Source organism: Ptychodera flava, chromosome 8 (assembly GCF_041260155.1).
Source record: "Ptychodera flava strain L36383 chromosome 8, AS_Pfla_20210202, whole genome shotgun sequence".
Classification (NCBI taxonomy): Eukaryota; Metazoa; Hemichordata; class Enteropneusta; family Ptychoderidae; genus Ptychodera; species Ptychodera flava.
In genome coordinates, this window is record NC_091935.1 from 34,640,658 (window position 1) to 34,663,829 (window position 23,172).

Consider the following 23,172-nt stretch of genomic DNA (forward strand, 5'->3'; position numbering starts at 1 on the left):
GGTCTTGCCCTGTTTTTGTCCTGTGTGATCGGAAGGCGATCTTTCCAGTCTGGAAGTCATGTAAAGTGAAGGAAGAGTTGTTTGCCTGTTTCCTCGAACCAAAGAAACCATCACCCGCACACTCCCAACTGTTAGCATCTCCTCTTTCCCTAATATGTCGCTGAATTTGCCCACAACTCCAATCAGTTAAGGATTTAACAGTGGGATACATCCATTTTATGATATTATTGTATGTGTTATCTGTATAATGGGACAAGCCAAGAGTGTTTAATATGGTATCATAGTCGGTAAAATACTTGCCATTCATAAGAAAACTCATTGCAAGGAAAGTAGGAGAATACAGGCGTTTGTTTGTAGAACTGGATGGTATTTTACGTGTATCATTATCAAAATTAAAAGAAAATTTACAAGAGGAGCAAACAAAGATCAAGGAGTCAACACCAGAAAAAGATGAAGAAGATCTACATGAAACTGTGAATTTATGGCAAATGCGACAGGGAGTGTGCGAGACAAATTTGATAATGCTATCTGTGGTTGTGAGGAACAGGGAGTCCCCTGTAGACAAACGTCGCGTAGAACCATCCAGCTGATGTTTCAACGATGCTAAAATGCTGACAATATTGCCCGTTAATGAATCTTTGGGCTGGTTTACACTGGATGAGGCTGCGTTTTCCACGATGTCAAAGACCTGTGACGTTAACTTGTCAGGTTCAGACAGTACTGTGGGCACCCGGGCATCCTCAATGTCAATAGTGTCACATTGCACCAGTGCACCTACATTGAATGTAAAAATGAATTTGTCAAGTTGACATAACATATGTTTGAGTTTCTGCAGGAAAATACTGAAAAATACTCTACAAATCAATTTGCTGTTATTTTTTTTTACCTACTGATTTGTATTGCTTTTTCGAGGTTCATATGTATGGCGATATTTACCTTTCCTTAGGGTAAAGAGTGTCAATATAAAGTATTGAATAGACATTTTATAGTGTTTTTCACCAAATATCATTTATTTCAGTGGAAAAATACCGCAAATACTCAACAAATCACAAGAGTGCAGATATTCCGATATTTTTTAGATGCCTTAACAATGAAGGAAAAAAAATTAGATTTTTTCGGAAAAAAGTAAAATTTATGGAAAGTATCGCTTACCGGTTGCGGTGTCGTCTGCAAACCGGAAGTGCCGCCGGCAGTAGCGGCCGATCGAGGTGTTTTGGCGGTGTCCATCGGACAGATGCAGCCAATGTTGCACGCCGTTTACGCTTTGTTGGCTTACCCATTGCTGGAGGCACGGTTTTTGCAAGTTTCGGCGAAAAAATAAACGCTTTCTCAAAATTTTCAATGCGTGAGCGAAGATCTAGAGAGGTGCAGCAGTACGCTATCAGAAAGTTCAATGACTCTACAATGTTTACGTTTGTATCTCCCGCTTTGCGCAGGCGTAGAAGATTTGTTTTATGCTAATATTGGTTCAAAGGTCATTGGTTGCTATAAATCGAACGTCGATCGCGTCGACGCGTTGAATCCTTCGGTATCGCCTTAATTACAATACATTTCTGACCAAATGCAACTTTATGTCCAAATGATGCTGTAAACGTAGGAACAGCATGACTAAACTTGGTTTTCAGAGTTCGGTTACTCTTTTTGACCCTGCAATGGGTGGAACATAAATTGTACCCTCTCGCACAAATAAGTTACATAAAGAATGATATGTCCCAACTTGTTGAAGTATTATGCATGCGATCATCTTGAATATTCTATAATTCAAACACCGTTTCTTGTGCGAATTTAACATGTGTACCGCCATAATAAGACCCCTGTAATGGACCTGTTACGATCAGATTTTGAATGAAATTCCTGATATGTATTACCTATTGATCGGAAGCAGGATGTATCATAGCAACATCCATCTTGCAGACACTCATCAATGCCGGCATGGTCACAGTTGATACGGTTACTTGTTTCTATGGCACATTCTTCTACATGAAGAATATAAGACAAATTATTTATGATACGGCATACAAAGTACTTGCATGCTCTGAATATGGAATTGATCATTTAAGAGCTGTCGTACAGCACAGCAAACGTTAACGATATGTGGAATCTTCAGAGTAAGCATCACTAATATTTTGTCCAACGTTACCACCATACCAAAACCTGTATCATTACCGAATGGTACAGAGCTAAAATGTGTTTATCAAAATTATATTTGTTTATCGAATTAGAATTTACGAATTCTTGTTCTCCTTCAAACTTCTTTATGTAAAACCATCTTTGCCTTCATTGCAATATTTAAATCAATTTTCGGATGATGATATTGAACAATGTAAGTGTCGCATAAAACGAGTTATCTCAAAACATATAGTGAGGAGTAACGTGACTGTTTGACGTCAAGCGCGCGGCAGATGTTCACATATAGCGATTCCCGATGTAAACAATCAAATGACCGTCGGAGATGAATGTATCAGGTTTTACCTGAGGCGTGTTTGGCTTTGCAAAGAACAACGTTGCCTAAAATCTAAAATGGAGTTTGGAAACTTTTCACTACTGTATTTCTATTGCTCCTGAAATTAGTTCTAAGAATCGTTGAATGAAAATGTCCAATGTCCCATTCGAGGGGGACCTAATTGGATATTAAGCAGCAACGTACGAGAGAGTATGATGGCTGCACATAATTATTACACAGACGCGAGATAAATGTAAACATTATTGTCGTTGGTGGCGCCTAATAATTCTTCATTGGGTGTTCCAAGATGTCATCGCCGTTGGGAACTCGATTGCGGCTGATATAAATGATCTGAAACGAATACGCTGACCAACAGGAGAGATCACCTTATGATCGAAGTACTTTATGCAGTACATTTTTTGTAATGAAAAAATTCTGGTTTTTCGCAGTCAGTTAAAAACTAGTAAAAATAGGGCGCCATTGTATGCAACCGGAAGTGCACTCATTTCAAAGTCTAAGGGGATTCTTGCATATGGTGAGAAAGTGTGCAATTCCCCTAAACTTGCCAAAGTTGCTTGTTTTTCTCGGCAATCGTTACAAGCTTACCTGGCAACAGGTGTACCTTGCAAACGTCCTTGAGTGTTCAAATAGTCTGACTGTTTGTTGACATAATGCTGCGTTCACAAAAATGGTGAGGGGCGGGATAAAGTCAAGTCGGCTAAGACTGACTTAGACTGTTAAATCCGAAAAGTCCACAGGTGCATTTAAAATGAATAAATTTGATAAAGTGCTTTATGAATATGGCTATTCAACCTGGTGGTGAGAGGTAGTATCGAACATCTGCGAGCAGAACTACGCAATACATATTTATTTTTACAATGCGTGCATTCCTAATAAGTATACGGCTATATGAGATTTGTCGGACTTGAACAATTTTGATCATATAGACGGGGGGACTTGAAATTGTTGAGGGTATTGAGGGGTGATTGGAAAACAAATAATATTTCAATTCTGCTTCCTCAAGCCCCCCTTCCAATTTTTTTTTGTGAACGTAGCCAAAGGATACTAATGATTGACAAGGAACTCGGGCTTACGAATCGATCGGTTTATCACAAGAAATAATCTTGATTTGAAGCTGATGGTTCTCAAAACATGATAACGGATGGCAATTTATGGCTGTTCAGTTTGAATTTACAGCCTTACCGAATCATTTACTTCATTCTCCAGCCGAAAAGAGTAAAATCGTCCATTTGAAGTGAAAATCATGATTTGAAGATGATAGCGGAGTTAGCCTACGTTGAAATTTGTGTGAAGCAAGTAAAGATTCGCTTGCAATGCGACCCTACTTGTGCATTACAAATCTTCATCGCGAAATTGCCGTATTAAATACACATATTACGTTGCAGCTTTGAGGGGCGAATATGGAAGTCATTTAATTGAAGAACATCAAACGCCTCCTCAAGATTGATCATGAGAGGATATTGCGATAATGTAGCTCGGGAAATGGACACTTTCTCACTATATGCGAATAAGAATATATGCGAGAATCATACTGTTTTTCATTACAACTGCTTGATATGGATAGCTATGTAGCTTCATAGCAAGATTTAGATAAATTGAAGAGGAGTTGATTTTGTACATACTATTCAGAAAGCAATCACCATCAGTCGAAGGGTCACTAATGTCTCTATTAAACCAGCAACAGCCACGTCCAAGACACGTTGCGGAGTCAATGCTGCTTTCACCACACTTCAGTCGCTCGTCACTTTCTATGGAACAGTTTTCTGTAGTATATAATTCAAGTGTAAAGGGGAATGTAAAACATGATTTAACAGAATGTGTTGAAAAACGTCGGGCCGGGTATGCTACAGTTCATTGCGGATGGTACGACGATATGAATAAAATTACTAATGTTGGTAGTAGACAGATCATATGTATATGTCAGTGGTTTACATAATGCGAAAACATCACTCATCCTGTGAGAAAATCGCCATTATTGGGAATTTTTTGGCCGACAGGACTTGCAGTTAGAACCTCTTTCAACAGTAGAAGAAATTTCAAACGAACTTTTTTCTTCCATTCTCATCCATTCAAGTGACTCAACGAGTCGAATGTTTCCTCTCCTAATTTTTATGATGTATTTAACTAAAAGAATGTTTAGCGGGGAAGTAGTACATTGTTGAAATACTGACTAAGACATACTCTTACTATCATTATTGACAAAATTTTCACTCAGCGATGTTGAATATGTCAAGGACGTTTTTTGTTATATACGTTTATCTATTTCCTACCGAATGTATTCATGCGAGTACGTTTGACTTGGCATGTAGTTCAAATAGTCAAAAAAGTCAGAAAGTTATTTTGAAATGTATCCTCTCATTTTGTGCCGTCTTCTTACAAGAAAGCCGTTGTGGGTATGCTGTTGTTAATAAATTTGAAAATTATGTAAATAAACAATCAAGTTTTATCTAAACATAGCATTTGAATAATTATTCAAAACTTGTTATCAACCTTGTATCCACTTAGAAAAGTGTAGTATTTGTCCCTAGATTTTCATATATCAAACTCAAAAATTATGGTTTTAGATGACATTACTCACATTCACGAACGCTTACAGAGTTATTGCAAAATATAATATCAAATATGTACCGCTAGCTAGCAAACCGAAAGTAGACTGTTTACGTTCACCTGTAGAGTTCAGTGGCTCTCGTGTTTTCTCTGAATTAGTCAACCCAAATTGGATTATTAATGACATTAATTGAATACTATTAATCATTGCAAAGCAAATGTATAGCGTAAACATATTTATAAGAAAAGAAACGCTAACTTTATTCATACGATAAATTTGTAACATTATAGTTTAGATGTATAGACACTGCTTTACATTACTTTAAAACATGAGCTTATGGTGTAGGCGTATGGCGCGCAAAATGTTTCAAAAAATTTTATCATTTGAGTATAAGATATTTCATCTTGAGACCGTATTTTATAACTAGGGGGTAACTTTTAATCTTCATTATCATATGACATGTATGCAACAGTAGATTTTGGATCGGATTCGAACTCACAACGTATGGCACCCAGTCAATTAGCGAAGACATCACTGTCAAATCCGCTCGGCCAAATCCCTACCCTAAAGAAAATTCAGGATATCTGAAAATAGTTTAGTAAAGTCCAAATGCAGATCACTAGACGCATCCCTCTGCATAGTGACACTAAACGGGTACTGTTTACGGCGCATGCCCATTATATTTCACAAGTAGTCACCCGCTCGTGCCCGATGCAAGCATCCCTCCACACCGCCCGAACAAGCGCCGTACTCTGAGACACAGTATTTCTGCAATCACATTAAATCATGTCACTGTTTGGTATTCCTATAAGTAATCCTCAAACCAATCAAGATGATCATAAAATAAATTATAGTTTTGAAGTGTCTTTATACGACATCATACGTACACGCTATATGTTGTTCATATTATGGTTTCAAGAAGAAGGGTATCGTTGAAATGATCAAAATATCTCGTTAAACATTGGGGTATGATGATCGGATTCTCATGCCAAGAGCTGTCAAGTGTTTTTCAATTGACAGACACGCGAGTCGTGACGCTTTGAAGGTCTTACATGCAATTCTGCATGTTGTGGTCTTGTTTTTCTGTCAGGCGTGCAAGTGACCATTTCTCCCTTTTTGAATACACAGTATCAACTTTTATCTAGCGCATTAGGGTTGACTTTTCAATTACTGTTACGTCTATATCTTTCTATTTATTTCCAAGATTCAATAATGACTTACAATATAGACATAAATACCATTCTCTGTCCTTTTGTATGAGATTTTTATTTCTTTTGATTTCTTTCTTTCCTTAATTTTGCTTGAGTTTTTTTCGTTCGAGAAGAGCGATAGTCCTATCGGTACATATACATCCACATATCAAATAAATTATTCCCTTTTAAGATAAACATTTTATGAAAGTTTACATCAATAATATGCGATCGTAAGATTTCGGGCAAAACACTTTTCCTCTGTGTTATACGTATGCATGCTAGAGGATTTATGTAGGAACACAAATTAACACGTTATTTTTATACTCTAACGATAAATATTTTGGGATATTTGGTGCGTCATACATATACATACTAGACAAAATCGCTTGCCAGAATGAAGTCCTCTTATATCATTAAAAGAAACGTATTTCATTACAAATATCGTTCATATTGTGTATGCAACATTCAAACAACTAGAAGCACAGAATGTAACACTGGAGGTCAAGAAAGTTGAACAAATGCCACTAGGACTATCCCTAGCTGTTGTGGTATTGTTAGTTGATGGTCATTTGGGAATTTTAGCCATACGTTATGCTATATCTCCAATGTTTACATTCTTTGCCCCTTGAAATACTAAGGTCGGGCGTGAATTTACCAGAAATTAATTAGGAAAGACAAGTGACAAAGGTTCGTATTCCGACCGCAGTTTTCACCTGATGAGAATTTCCGTTTGCCAAAAACCCTACGTCATAGACAAATAATTGCCGCCGATGTTAACATATCAGAATTCCGAATTTACTGATATTTAATCGTTGGCATAATAATATCGGCTTTAAGGTGTATCGCGAGACAAATAAATAAGCCCTGTGCATGATTTCAGAATCTGTGTGTAGTAAGAGTTACAATATCATAATTTTGCGACTTTCGGTTTTTCAAAGTGTTGTCGAACTACTACACTCAGGAGTTTATTGACACCTTGTTCAAATCATCGTAAGTGTGTGCAAAATCTGCATAAATGCGCCATTATTCCGTGGCCACATGAAAAAATAGCGAGGACCTATATCAATAATGCCGGCGAAAAAGTGAAAAATATCTTTTATCCGTCGCCCCTATTGCATTTACTTACTTATCGTGTTTTCCGATTGCTTGATGTTTACTAAATCGCATTTAACAATTCCACGATGTACAATAAATTGTGCTAAATGTATTTAAAAGTTTTGGATGCTCATTCCCTTATGTCATCTGGTGTTATGTAAATAATTGAAATATTATCCGCTTGATAAAATCTCTGTTGGTAAAATAAGAGCATAACAAAATTGTTTAGATCCGTTTAAAATACTAAGCAAACTAGGGAAATTTATATATATATTCAAGCAACAGTTGGTCGGAAAATCTTCACAAATTTCTCATGTAGTTGATTTTTTTTCTTTTCGATTTAGCATAAGAATCTATGTCACTTCATTTCGCGCCAGAGCAAGTAAACGATAATTTTTTCCCAACCAAAAAAACTGTGGCCTGTCTCTATTCTGTGTGTGAATTTCATTCGCGAATTTTCAAGGTTGAGGTTTAAGGCTGCGAATCGATGTCGATTTATTTAGTATGCTGTACAGGAAATCTTAATTTCAATATTGCGTACTACAAACGACGTAATTGGTTTTGCTGAAGGTATATCACAAAATTGTATAAATGACATATATCTCTCACAGGTTCGCTATTCTTCAGTCTTGTTCATCTTATTTTTTGGGATCCCGTCGTGATTTTGGCAGTATATGAGTATGTTTATAGTCATACAAAAGAAATGTTTTCATAACAAATTATAGTATAAGTTTTCCAATAAAATGTAACTTGATCGCCTTCTGTTTTTAAGCCATGACGAACATATGTACACTAAATAGGAAAGTAATATAGTCAGGCAAATTTGCAACGACAAGCACGGGATTATTCCCACTTGTTAATTTAAACTGTGTTACAAAAGAAATTCAAAGAAATTTAGAATTATTTCACGCAGCTGACAATGGTCAATATCGACGATCTGATTACAGTTCTATTCCAACAACCATTTATAAATGATTGGCATTTTGATACATGTTTGTAAGCAGATATGCATCTTGCAATGATTTTAGACCCGTTCAAGTTGTGTTACAGTATTAATTAAAAACATTGATTTGGCCAAAGAAACGCCTAGAAAGTTCAACCAAAAGATTGTCAAGATGCTGAGAAGATCACAACAGGTCACAAGTGAAATCCACCGAATAAAGAATATAATGAAAACATAGTCGCATTCCACCGTATAAATGTGCTGCAACGTCTATTTTAGCAAGACTCAAGATGAATTATATGACTTGGATAATCAGATTTTTAAGTCCATTTTAAGCTAACCATACTTACTTTGAAAACTGCACCAAGTAATAGGTGATGGCACCGCATCATCAAAACAACAATCACTGCTTTCACACATAGATTCTCCCCCACCAGCTTCGTTACAGTTGATCCGTTCGTATGGATCTTCAACAAGGTCACATGTTTCACCTTGGGGTTAATTGAAAGGACGCAAAATTTATCGTGAGTGCAATTTCTTCACAGTTGCGTCAACTCTTTGTAAAGACTCCATTGAAGATTATACTTATTCCCACTGTTGTAAACATTTCATTTCGGTTGTTAATAGGGCGAAAATGTGAGTTATCACATCTATTTTAGAGGGAAACAGTGATCAAAAGCAAGTGTGTTTCAACGCCACTTTCAACCCTACTCATGCATGTGATAGGATAAAATTTATTGATCATTCTCCATCACAAAGAGAAGTAAATGAATTTTAGCTATGCAATATATGACATTGTGTATACTTCACAAATCACAATTAAATTCGAAATAAACATAGTGTACTCAATGCAATCATTATTGACAAGGGCAAGTGGTTACTCTCAAAACATAAGTATGAGAATAAAAATCACTGAGTTTGGCGGTGTTTGTACATCTATTTCGATTATAGTGCAAAATATTGCACAAAATATGCCATGGCAATGCAATTGCATTCACTTCAATCTGAATATTGTTGATATACTAAAAAACGTAATTGTACTTTTTCGTATGGAACGCCGTACACGTCATAAATGCATTTTAAGCATATTGTCTTTTCCAATTTCAGAACATGATTCGCATTTTCATAATATGCTAGGCATTACTCCCACGTCACTATGCATTAAGATGAACATATTGACATTTACAATAACGTTATTGGCATTCAATAAATCATGTTAGGCATTTGCATTACGTTTGTATGCATCCAGTCAATCATGCTAGGCATTACTCTTACGGCATTAAGCATTGAGATGGTCATGTAAGGCATTTGCAATGACATTATTCGCATTCAGTTAATCATGTTAACCATTTGCAAAAACATCATTTGCATTTAGTTGATTATATTTGGCATTTTAAGCAACACCATTTGCATTTAGTTAATCATGATAGGCATTCACAATAGCTTTGTAGGCATTCAGTTTTTTATATTGGCATTTTCATAAATGTTACAGAAAATTTAGTTGACTGTTAAATGCATTCAGTTTTTATTTTAGGCATTTCAAACACTGATATAACCATTTTTTTAAGATTGTAAGCATTTTTATTTACTGTTATCCTTGTGACTGATTTTTGAGGCATTTATTTGGTCATTTTACGAACATTTAACAATTTAATAGGCTTTTAATTAATTATTTTACCACTTTACAAACGTTGGAGTCATGTAAGTAATGATTTTAAGAATCAGCGAGATTTTTAAGGCGTTTGTGGTGTAATAAAGGGAAAGTGGCTTCACACATCAGCCATCTCGTCTTGTATGTGCTTTGGTGTGTTTAGTGTCTGAGTTGTGTTTTGGCTGTTAGTGTGGAAATTAACAAGCGAGTCGTTAATTTTAAAAATAGCACGGCGTCACCTTCACTTTCCTGTGTTTTCTGCTTGAATATACGCCTGGCATAACTGTTTAAGACGTAGCTGGAGACCCATTGTGCCAACTCCCAGTCGCATGAGTTGGCCCTCACTCATAGATGGAACAAGCGTTGGATCGATTCGCTCAGCTTCAAAATTCGAAGCCAAAGTACTGAGAGACATTTGTTCGAGGATTCGTTTCATGGCCATGGCGAAAAGCGTACAATATCATGCGAATGCCCGTTGGAGACGATAGCAGTAAAAGTGGGTTAAAAGTGCGCGGAATTCGCGGGAGCGCTCCGTTGATTCGGACCTATTGCGCAGACTCGGAGTTGAGAACAGCGCCCTCACAAATGGGCTCTACAATGATGAAAATGCCTAAGACGATGAGCTGAATGACTTTGACTGTATTGTGCAAGCCTACTATTGACATGGTAATGAGTTGGTCAATCTAAAATAACAGAACAGCGCCCGCACAGTACGTTTAGGGTAATGTGAATGACGAATACTGCAATGTCAGTGGATTTAACGATAAACCAATATACAATAAATGATGCTAAATGCTTTCGTGTGAAGATATTGAGCAAATAGCCGTATTTAAGTGCCAAGACAAAATTCGCAACTGTTGGAAAATAACCATAATACTATTTGAATTAACTAGCTAATATCAGTTTCGTAAAGACTAATAAATGCCATGAAAACAATTTACTAAAATAAGTGACACGATTTATAGAATGAGGAACCCATTGTAAAGAATCACTGAAATTATATAACAAGTGCCTGCAAAATAACAAGCACAAAGTCACTAAAAAAACACCAGATTATAGTAAATATAAGAGAATTAAATGACGTCATGTTTGTCTAAATTGATATAATACATGCTTAGAATACTACACAACACTTAAGAAAAATGTAAGTAAAGATTTGCATATAGAGATGAATGCCTGTGAGGATGCCTTTACTGCCTTGTTATGTAATGAATTGACTGAAGTATAATTGGAAAAGCAACACATAATCCGCTAAATATCACAGTAAAGTTGCAAACACCTTAAATATTTCATTAAATGCCTATAACAGTATTGCAAATGCCGAAAGTGAACAATCGAGTGCCTTCAACAATCACCTTAATTGTCTATAACATTGTTTGAAATGCCTAACACGATCATTTAAATGTCAGTAATGTTATTGCGAATGCCTAAAATGATAATTTCAATGCCTATAACATTGTTTGAAATGCCTTACACGATCAGTTGAATGTCAGTAATGTTATTGCAAATGCCTAAAATGATAATCTCAATGCAGAGTGACGTGAGAGTAATGCCTAACATGTTCTAAAAATGCGAAACAAGTTCTGAAAATGGGAAAGAGAATATGTTTAAAATGCATTTATGATAGCCACGGCGTTCCACATTTTCGAATTTGACAGCTTTGTATAGACCTTTTGAAATACCATTACCAGCAAAATGGTCCACACCTTATGTGTGTTAACACGTTTGTTTTCTACATTCAAACTTTTTCCCATACAGAAAGTGACCTGGTTGGAATTATAACACATTCTACGGCGCGCCAAATGTTCAAAAATATTTATCGATTCCATGCAAATATAAACTGTCTTTCTCGATTGAAATAAAAATTCTGTGTCATTACGGAAGGAAATAAGTAAGAAAAGTATAATTAAAAACCAAGAGACAGAAATGTCATTTACTACTTCATTTTAACTTGAGAATATTCTTTAAAGCGTAATTAGGAAATAAACAATTTTCAACGATTTGAAAAAGTCATACATCCATGCTTATCGACATACATACACGTATATAAGTTTGCGTAAAAGTGCAATTAGTGCTGATTTTACGAAAAAGTATAAGATGTTTACAGTGGTACGTACACAAAAATCACGAGAAAATCACTAAAAACCACTACTACGACTCGGGAAAATATTATAAAATATCAAATGTGAAACCACATACAGAAAATCATTATAAAAGAATCAGACAAAAAGCCATGCATACATAAAATTATTTATGTACTTTAGAAAATTAAAAAGCAGTACGTCTCATAAAAAACGTAGTATAGATAATCAAAAATATAATATGAACCACCAGCCGCTTTGACAGTAAAGAAAGAAAATAAGAGAAAAAAATCGGCAGCGATGGCTCTAGACAAAAGGGGACATCATCTGCTAAAAAAAATAAAAAATTTAAAAAAATTTAAAAAAAATTCCATGGACACAGCAAATACAAAAAAAAAACGCGTGGGCCTCTATCATCGCCGTTAGGTGATTTTTTACACGGTAACGTGTGGTTTGATACAAGGCGGCCATCGCGTAGCATGCATGCCACGCGGCGGCCGCTATGTATCGAACCACACGTAACCGTGGATTTCTACGATGGAATGAATTCAAACACCATGATAATAAACCACCTCGTCGTCTGGTAATTCCTCGTCTATCCTCACAGATAACCTTAATCGTTAAAAATGAATAGTTTTGAAGAAATCTGCCGCATGTTGAGAGAACGTCAATCGTCTTCTGTGTTCGACAAGACGAGCGACGCAATAAACATGCACTATGATGCAACCGCGATCCCCAAGGACCGGCACAAGCCTTACGAGTATGGCGAGAGTATCCGGCCTTCGCAACGCCAGACACTCACTATACTTGCAGGGCTAGACCGGCACATACACAACATGTCGATCCCTATTGCAGGAAGCTTTTTTTCCACACTGTCCAATACATGTATATGGAGCTACGATATTTGTGCTGTAGCCTATACATAGTCTGGGTGACAGGGCGGTGAGTTACCGGCGTTATACGGCCTGGCCGTGTAACGCCGATAACTCACAGAGGTACAGTATATAGAGAAATAGCGGCTGCTTGATCAGTGTTTGTCAAGTCGGGCGCATTTGCGTTCTACATGTACTACTGAAAACGTTGCCTCGAATCTAAACGGAGTGTTTTATACCAGGCGCCTGATGTAAAAAATTAATTTACACAATCAAGCTTTTTCAGAGTAGAAAAGAAGGAAAATGTATATATAGAGAGGAATTATATATATATATATATATATATAATATATATATATATATATATATATATATATATATATATATATATACATATACATATATATGTGTGTGCGTGTGTATATACACACATACAGATACATTGCCCCACACGTTTGCTTATGCATACATAAGCATATATACATATAGAAAAAAAATACGCGCATGCATATAGCGTATTCATTCATACATGTAGAATACATATTTACATACACCACATACACACTTGCATACATACATACATACATACATACTACATGCATACATACATACATACATACATACATATATACATACATACATACATACATCAGTTTGTGTACACTCTAAAATAGGAGACATTTGCTGAAGTCATGACCTTTTGTATTGGCCAATCGCAGAAGGGCATTTTTCATGAATATTTAAATTCGTGAATGCGGAAGTGAACGTACGATTTTGCGGGAACGAGCCCATTGGCAACTTTCGGCGGGGTTTTTTAACCCCAGTTGACAGATATTCGGTGTCTTTCGGATGAAAATATTTCAAAATGAACTACACTTTAAAATGGCAGCTTTGGAGGGTGGCACGTACGAGATTTTTCTCGTTACATCATTTTGAAGTTAGTCATTGAAATACGCAAATCGCCATTACACTTGCCCGCGATTTTAACGTTGACAGTTGACTCATTTTTGCGGGCGTTTTACGATCGTAGTTCTAGCTTACTTAGTTATTTCTTATATCATTCGAAGGGGCAGAAAACCAGCTTTCTAACGCTGCCTAACACGTGGGTGCCACGGAAAGGTGCGCAACGGTGCGCGGTTTTGAAAACGGGAAGCATTGTTGAGCGCAGGTCGCCAGACTAGTACAGTAGTGTATTCCAGCCGTGGCCCTGATGCGTTCTTTTTCAATTTTTTGTCACTATACGATGTCGATTATCAACGGCCGGAACGACGAAGCTCGGTCCGGACCGTGGACGAAGACATGAAATGACTGGCTATCCGATGGTTACATCAATAATGAGTCCTCAGCTAAAAACGTCTGGAAGACCATGTGAAAGTCCGTCCATGGCAGAACTTTGTTTTTCTCTATAGGCGAAAATGAGCAGTCGCGATATGCGCATGTGTCAGACTACATACGTACGTCTCAACGTTGCGGCGGTGTTCCGCATGACATTATCGACACGGTGATTGGTTTATTTCAGTCACATGGGGTTTTATGGGATATATTTTAACGTCTCCAAATTTAGAGTGTAAACGAACTGTACATACATCCATACATACATCGGACTTTGATACAGCTCGAAGATTTTACATTAAGCCTCGTTTTGAGGCAGCTGCTGACGTTTACAGTATCTGACAGCGCTGCAAAATCTTACATATACAGCCTCGTTCTGATGAAGTATCGCTGTATGAGAACGAGGTTCTATATGTAAGAAACTTACTCAGCTCAGCAAAGCTGCAAAAAGTTTATATATATCAGCTTCGTTCTTATGATACAACTACACACAGCAAAATTTTACATACAGTCTCGTTCTGAGGGCAGAGCTATAGCTGGGAAGTTTTATACACAGACTCGGTGGGTAAATTTTACATACAGACTCGTTCTGAAGAGAGCTATAGCTGAGAAGTTTATACACAGACTCGGTGGGAAAGTTTTACATACAAACGCGTTCTGAAGACACAGCACGCTTGGAAGTTTTATAGACAGACTCGGTGGGAAAAATGTACACATACAGACTCGTTCTGAAGACAGCTATAGCTGAAAAGTTTTATACAAAGACTCGGTGGGAAAAATTAACACATACAGACTCGTTCTGAAGACACAGCACGATGGGAAGTTTTATACGCAGACTCGATTGGAAACTTTTACATACAGACTCGTCTTGGATTAAGTGTAATACCTAGTGATGCTTGTGCTCAGAAAGCGTGATTGAACTCTGCCCGGTATTGTACGCGGCTAGACCCTGGCAAGACGAAATCTAATACACGCATGGTGCTGGCGCTTGTGCTATTCAAGTGCATTTGAACTTTCCGGTTTATTTGATCTAGTAAGCTAGCCACTACAATGATCGTGGTATTGCTATCAGGTGAGATCACCACTGATCTGGGCTGCCCATAGCAATTACTCACTTCTGTCATCTCTGTACGCTTATCCATACCTCTTCTCGAATATCTATGACATTCTCTTCTTCCAGTGCGTTATATCAAACACAAATGCCAGCCAAAGGACGGCGCCCACAAAAGTCGGCGAAGACGTAAGCGAAATCGACTCGTCCTCGAGTTCAACCCTATATCAGACCCACAACACGGACACAATCCCACTGGGCCTACTACGCTATACAGGCTGGCTACAGACCCCAATAAAAGTGGATCAGCTAATAATCTAGACAGGAAGATCCGTCACTCGAGGGCGCTCTCTACGCGCTCTCTACGTATAGGGAGCATCCGCGAGCGACGGATCTTTCAGTCTACTAGTAATCCTTTGCCAGGCCATGGCGATAGCTCCCTCCCCCCCGTACGGGTTCAGCCCGATGCTTCTGCCACCACCGTTTTCTGTTTCGGAGGTATAGGACATGCTGATGTCAATAGATAAAATATGTAGCCTCTCCCATTGACGATCAAGGCAGTAATTTAAAAGTTCATACACATTAAAGATAACAATTCAACATGTTTATCTTGCGAGAATATATTAAATGTTGCCATTGTAATTGTGCTTGTTAATTTATATCACATAGCACAAGATCACTTTTCGTGAATGAGAAACTAACCGCCATGATGCTTCTTCACATTAAAATTATAAGTTATAGCGAGAATCAAAATTCAAGTTGCAATTGTTCAAAGATGACGGTACATAATACGAAACCTTTCTCTCTAAACAGGATGAACTATATCATTTTTAAACTGCATCTGCACATAAAAATTCACTTCTCTATTCAGCCGTAATTAATGTTTTTTTCGCAAAGACGCAATTACACAGAAAAGCCCTACAAACCTACTCACACAATCATTACATTCATTTATGCGCTTAGACTAATTAACCACCACAATCATCGTCTCTTGTATTATACGGGTCTTGGCAATATAGATGTTATACATGGTACTATCCAACGTACAGTAATTCCATCTCATAAGGACTCCTACATCGCGGTAAAAGATGTGTTCACGGCAGTGATTAGCGTCTCGTTGAACAGCGGATATTTGCATTTTACTGTGAACGAAGCCCGATCTCCTCGGCTTTTCGTTTATAATTACCTAAACTTTGATAATGCCTTAACTACCTTATCCAAGGTTGACTATCGAAAAATAATTTTAATGGGTCACATGATCAAGTTTATCTACTTACACCGCACAAAGGACAAATTAATCTAGAAATATCAGTCAAGAAAATGGTACGGCGTAGATGTGAAACCTTAATTGCTGATACAGGAAAGATTTAATCAACTCATTACATTGCAAATAAAATTCAAACTGCACAATTTTGTACAGAATACATGGAACATTGCATCGTGCCCTTGTTAATATCAATACAACATACGATAAAGGACACCTGAAGAACAGTGAACCAAGTAATAGCAAAAGAACTCATGACACAATCAATGAAAATAACCACGAACCTTGGCGGAAAAAATACTAAGGTTTGAGAATGGGAGCTCGGTATCTTATGTGGAAATGATGAGAAAAGTAGGGACCCATCTGAGCATTTGCTATTCCACCGACTGCATTTCTTCTCCCTCCCCAGACTCGTCTTGCGTCTTCATACCCCAACAGAGATGTTTTTACATTCTTCAGAAGGAGAGGTATTGGTTCATGTAAGACCCCAGCTAGGATTCGAACCATGAGCTTGTCTCACCAAAGTCACACTTAGCTTACCACTCACACACATAAGTTCCAGTTGCCATTGACTTCTCGTATTTACCATTTCACTAGTGTAGTCGCGAGTAAATCAGGGGACTAGCCAACTACTACTCCACCAGTTAAAATTGCATTATTTAATTTATCATTCACTGCTGTCGTATGAACGTGACTAGGCCTCATAGGTTTAGGGCAATATTTATACTATTGTCTATGGGGTCCACTGTTCACAAGGCTTGCCAAAGATGAATGTTTAATGTTAATACGAATAGCGAAATTACAATTTCAAAGGTTTTACTTGACATACACACTGCTCAACGAAAGTTTAGCTCAAATTTGTCGATACTACAAATTTTACGTGAACTTCATTCTCCGTGATAGCTTCAATGTTGCTTAAATACCAGGTTAGAGTGAGAAAAATGACTTATAGTTATCATATGATTCTACACAAGCTGTAGAACAAGTGAATAATTGTAAGATGTCTGGATTCAGAAAACCCTTGACTGTCACATGCTATTGAAAACACTCTCGGTTAAGAAATATTTCAATATTGCAGTAACATGACTGTTAGGAACATACTTATAATATATACTTATAACGGTCATATTTACCTTCAATTCTTGTAGCTGACACGGTGACGATAAGGTAAACCATGAAGAATGACAAACGGAGGCCTTTGTGGTTTGCCATTTTAACTGTGCGTATTTGGGAAGTGTCATCGATGAGGAAGTAGGTCATTTGTTTCTATAACTTATTATAAGAAACCTCTGATCTTTAACTACAGTACAGCTTCCAATTTCGATATAGAGTCAACCAAAACCATGAGTGCCCGTACTCGCTCTCTTAAATACACTATTGAATATATACAGAAGCAGATGTCATTGTAAACCAGAGATTCTGGTCACATGATCATGCGGGAGAGCACATAGTACAAGATTATACATCCCCTTGTAATTATACTTTGTTGAAGAAAACTCCCAACTGGGCTTTTATGATATAGAATCAAAAACATCAGCCAGTGTGCACACCTTCGCAACTGGACGACTAATGTATAAAAATATTGTCAATATTGAAAAATCAAAGTAGCTGCCATTCGCCGTCTAAATAATATGAAAAACGCAATTTAATATTCAATAAATTTTACATTAACAGGATCAGTGAAAACAAGCTAAGATCATCGAACATTTTCAAGAAATTGATTTGGTTAAAAATGTGCTTCTAACCTGCAACTGATTCAGCTCACCGCCGATAACACATCATTGTAACAGTCAAAGAAAACAACATAGCGTATATAAAACACAGTACAACGAAATATGTACAATCAAGTACAAAACATTATGCTAAAAAATTAGTCACACTATACTGGCAGTAATTGACCCTGATACAACCAATCAACAAATTGGAACAATAACAGAAAACGTACATTCTGATTCAAATTCATATACAATTTTACTGAACGCCAGAAACTCGGTATCAAGTGTTGTCATGAAAAAATCATCTACCCAGCCCGACAACTCCATACGCTGTGCTGTTTTCTTTGTAGAAATTTAAAGATTTCACAATAAAAAATTCGGGTTCTTCATTCAACACTTACTTCGAGAATATCTTGCATTTTTAGACATTGACAAAAATGAGTTGTTACTCCCATCAAATGATTTTTGAAAAAACTTTCTTTTTAAGGTTGAGCTGCACGTTGCCAACACAGTTTTTTTCAAAGCAATATTTCTAATAAAAGATGGAAAGGAAACCCCCTCACACTATATACTTTCAAAACGCAGAGAATCTAAAGTTTAGAATGATAGCAACAGTTTACTGCAAATATGAAGGGGTGTATATTTGGGGTAAAAGAAACTCAATTTTGGTATTAATGATCAAGTAATTTGAAAAACATGATGTGAAATTTTTTGTAATCAGGTGATTTGCATGAATTAACACTTCTTTATCACGCAACTAATAACTACTTGCCAAGTTAAAAGGTGAACCCAACCATATTTTCATCTTTGGTTAACAAATTAATTAAAATTGAATTATTGTTTTGCAAAACAATGATTTTTTGAGCAAAATACGCTGTGTTGGGTGCATCGCCCCGTTAAAAGAACTAACGTATGGAATCTACCAGTTACTTGTTCTTCGTTTTCTTATATAACAATATGTACATCTTAATATTTGACCTTATCATTTACAATTAGATATTAACATACTTCAAGAAAACCAATAATAAATAACATGATATGCGCTCGGAAATTACAAAATTAAGTTTATTGAGATTTCAATACGAAATACAAAAACGTTTTCTCTCTTCCAGTCAACGTTTTCTCTCTTCCAATGCAATTTACTATTTTTCTAGAATTGTAATTTTAAAAACACTTTGCCCGTTTTGACAAGAGATATATACGAGGTCTCGGTCCTACATGTATAATCTTGGTAGGTATCTGTTGTGTCGGAGTCAAGGACTGTTGTGTTGTCATTGACCTCTCCCTTTTTCAGTGCGTTATATTTATAACTCAGTACTCTAAAATATGATGCAATGAAAAATAATCATTAGAAGCATAAGTAATAAGTATAAGAAGCACAAGTAAAGAGCTACTTGGAGTAACACGATCTACTGGAAGCAGCTTAGTTTGTCTTTGTTAAGATTCCTAAAAAACAAGTCTCTAAACTGAAAAGCTGTTAGTGACCAAATCTCATCAACTTGTTGCTCAGCTAGAAGACTCTTAGAAAAAATGTTAACGTTTATCTCAGGGGTTTCTATGTTTGGGGAAATTATTGATCATAGGGCAAACGTCCTTAATGATGCACTAAGAGTAATGTGTTTTGCAGACACGTGTAATAATGCTTGCAGCTTAGTTGCCAAGAGAGTCAAGATATTGGTCAAAGAGTTCTGTTGCATTTCAGAAAAAAGGTATGTAACTCTAGCTTTCGGTCTTCTGTGAAAGCGTTATCTCAATCAACCAGCTCATATTTTAAAAGTTTCAAACACTGTGTTTTCCTTTAACAATAAAACGATCTGCATAAATAAATATGACAAAGCTGTTTCGTTTCTTGCAGGGGCTATGTCGGTTTTCTATAAAATATAAAACGAAATTACAAGATTAGGTTTTTTATTAAATATAAAACAAAATTACAAGATTAGGCTTACACGAGCACCGACTTGAACCAAGACTAAGATTCAGTGTGTACATTTATAGACATGAGATTCGAATGTCCACACTTCTGATTTGACTACAGTTTCATTTATTTCTCTATATCCGGGGAAGTTCAGATATCTTTGTATAAAACAGTAATTCACATAGGCCAAAAGGGACACGGAAAAAGTATGCACACAGAACCTACAAATTGTCTGGGTTAACTTCGTGTCAGCAACTGAATTCGATATAAATATCTGTGCAATGTATCAATACAGGAACAAACCACAAACTTAAGGTTCAGATAATGCAAGAACCTTCACATGATTATACTCTTGCTGTGTTTGAGTAATAGGACAAAGAACCGATGCTACCCGAAGAAATAGAGTTATGCTAATCACTGCCTGATTTAATGACTGGCAGCAGGAAAAAAAGAGCAAACTTCAACTTAAGAGATGCGAAGGTGAATAAAGTAATATAATTATGCAAAACGATTGTAACTCTTTTGACGATTGAAAAATGCAGTGAAAAATCTATTGATATTAATTGTAGAAAAATTATTATGAATTAATATCTGATATAGGGTTGTCTCACTGTTAACTCCCTCCGATATCACCAAAAGATCATGCGTCAAATAATGCAAGCACAATTTATACTTTAATATAATTAACAGACAGTGTGTGTATTCACAGCTGAGATAGGGTTACAAAATACAACTTTCTTGCATCTTGACTACCATATGTCGATATCTAGAATTTAGAATTGCCAATTCTTGCTAACCACCTAACAATGCTAAAATCAGAAATATTATCATAATCATTATGCGCCAAGCTTCGGCAATCGTTCTTAAAACATGGACAGTGAAACATATCGTGTTTTATTTTTATTTTCGGTTATATGGAAAAGTAAAGTGCGTCAAATCATTCTTGTATCCGCAAATAATTTTACATTCCGTTAATAAGTTTTCTAAAATGACATGACCGCTGTGTGCGCCTATCATTTGTGAGGTAGCGATACTTTCAAGTAAGAAGTACATGGCACTATGTGAATGACTCCCCTGTGGTAAGAGACATGTACGAGGATTCGGGTACGAAATCCGGGCAGGTGTAGAGTGCATCGGAATCAATAACTGATTTTTCATTCTTCTTTTCATTTTCCGACCGTTTATGTACTACTGCAGAGACACTTGATTGGCCTGAAAGATATAATGGAACAAATTTTCACGAATTTATCAGTATGCTTTTTTATGCTAAACAATTAAACGAGTGGTCGTGTTGTCTTGTATGTGTTTAACGGGTATTACGCAAAGAATGATATAGTTCTTAATGACAGTGATGAGAAGGAAATTTAAATGTTCATTTTAGCTCTGTATGTTTTCTTTAATGCATGTCTATTATGTGAATAAAATGACGTCTTGCCTTATTCCGTATTGATGTGTAAATAAAAATAGCACCAAAACAATAATACACATGAGATTATTCGTATCAAATTTTCAAGTTCATGGTATTATGTATTCTTAATTTATTTCATAATTTTAATAGTTAAGGAAAATCGAATTTTTCAATTGAAAATATGGTACCTTGCACATATGCATATTCATTGAAAGTTGCATCGATCGATCTGCCGGTCCTGAAATGATAAAGGCATGGGGTTAATACAAATGAAGAGGGACATGCTAGAGTCATTTGAAAGTTTGTCACACCTCGGGTTTTGCTAAAACACTTGTAAACTGTGAATGTCATTTTAAATTGTAAGTGCGTTGCTTCAAAATATTGTTGTCTGAATGTAAGAAAAAGACATGTTTTTCAAAAGCCATAAAGACAAAAACCAAGGTCGACTTAATCTAGTTTCCGAATGCAAGATACAACAGAAAACCCAACTCTCACTTCAATGTAAACCTTATTTCTAAATTATATCACCAATTTATTACTCGATCTCATTAAATGAATTCATAAATTACACGTTTCAAACACTTATCTGTAGAACAGTACAATATATCGAAGTTTTCCGAAATTATCAAACAAAGTCACGTGTTTGAATCCAACTTCATTACTTATGTGTCTGCAGTAGATATCTACATGATATGGATGGTGTCATGCAAACTGTATAATGCACATACCCGTTTCTCATTCCGGGGCTGAGAGACATTTACGAGGTCTCGTGCCCCAGGCCAGGGCAGGCATATTCTTCGTCAGGGTCATTGACCGTTGTGTTCTCTATTGAGAGAGTAAATATTTTTGAAATAAAGATCACTTTTAATAATTTTATAGCAGAGTAGAAAATTAATAATCTTACTCACAAAGAGTATTGTAAAGACAAATTTACCGGTCCGAAGGAAAATGCTCCAAAGAAGGTGTACATTTTTTAAAATCTTTAGGAGGTATTAATGAGTTTGACTTGTGTAATTACAGTTCCAAAGTCCATTCACAAATCGTAGGTAGCAATAGCGGTGGTGTTACATAAATCAAATAACACCAACATATATAATGCAACTGAATGAATTATTTTTTGCCGGAATAGTGAAAAGCGTCTACCTGGTGCAGTATCTTCATGCACATTTTTGTTTTCATTTCTCGATTTACTTGCCCTGTGAAGATATATTTCAAGACAATTTCGGATAGTTCGGTTAAGGATTCAAAAACATCGTGACGTGACTAACTTCTGACTTAATATGTTGATGAGATCATGGTATCGTTGTAACTAAACCTGATATTATCTGAAATCTACCAAATGAATACTGAACTGGATGCTCTCCAACAGTACAATGTGTAAGTCGTTTAGTCGTTTTAGTTTATCTGGTAACACGCACTGAGATATTTAGCATTCTTTATTACTACCAAAAACAACACAAGAAAAATGTGCATTATTTCCTGTTTCTTTTCCAATCTAACATAACGTTATGCAAAATATTACCAGATGCTGATCGCAGTATATTAAAATAAATTGTAGTTATTCACGTATTGTGGGAGATTTTTGATGTCCTTAAAAAATTGCACATAACACAATTACATGCAAGATACAACAGAAAACC